The sequence below is a fragment of the Carlito syrichta genome, unplaced genomic scaffold (genome assembly GCF_000164805.1).
Source record: "Carlito syrichta isolate Samal-C Ts95f unplaced genomic scaffold, Tarsius_syrichta-2.0.1 Scaffold305805, whole genome shotgun sequence".
In the NCBI taxonomy this organism is placed as follows: domain Eukaryota; kingdom Metazoa; phylum Chordata; class Mammalia; order Primates; family Tarsiidae; genus Carlito; species Carlito syrichta.
Window position 1 is genome coordinate 110375 of NW_007249901.1, and position 546 is coordinate 110920.

Sequence of the window (546 nt, forward strand, 5' to 3'; positions counted from 1 at the left end):
AAAAAAAAAAAAAAAAAAAGTGAATCCAGAAAGTTCAATAACTAGATACGGTAAGAATTTATTATTTTGTGACAGGGTCCTTGTTCTGACACCCAGGCTGCAGGATCATGACTCACTGCAGCCTAGAACTCCTGGGCTCAAGCAATCCTCCCACCTCAGCCTTCCAAGTCGCTGGGACTACAGGTATGTGCCACCACGCATGACTGATTTTTAAAATTTTTTGTAGAGTCGATGTCTCTCTATGTTGCCCAGGTTGGTCTTGAACTCCTGGCCTCAAGTGACCCTCCCCCCTTGGCCTCCCAAGGTGCTGGGATTACAGGTGTGAGCCATTGCACACCTGGTCTGGAATTTATTTCCATCTGAAACATCAGGTGATACCCCTGCCCAGCTGGCTGAACCCCAGGCTCTTTCCACTGGCGTCCCTGCCACCTCCTCCCCCAAGTTCTGGATGTTCTTTCTATCTGACCAGCACTGCCAGCAGCACTGCTTTTGAACTGCTTTGTTCTGGAAGCGACAACTTCCACTCTTAGTGAGAACAGGTCCTAC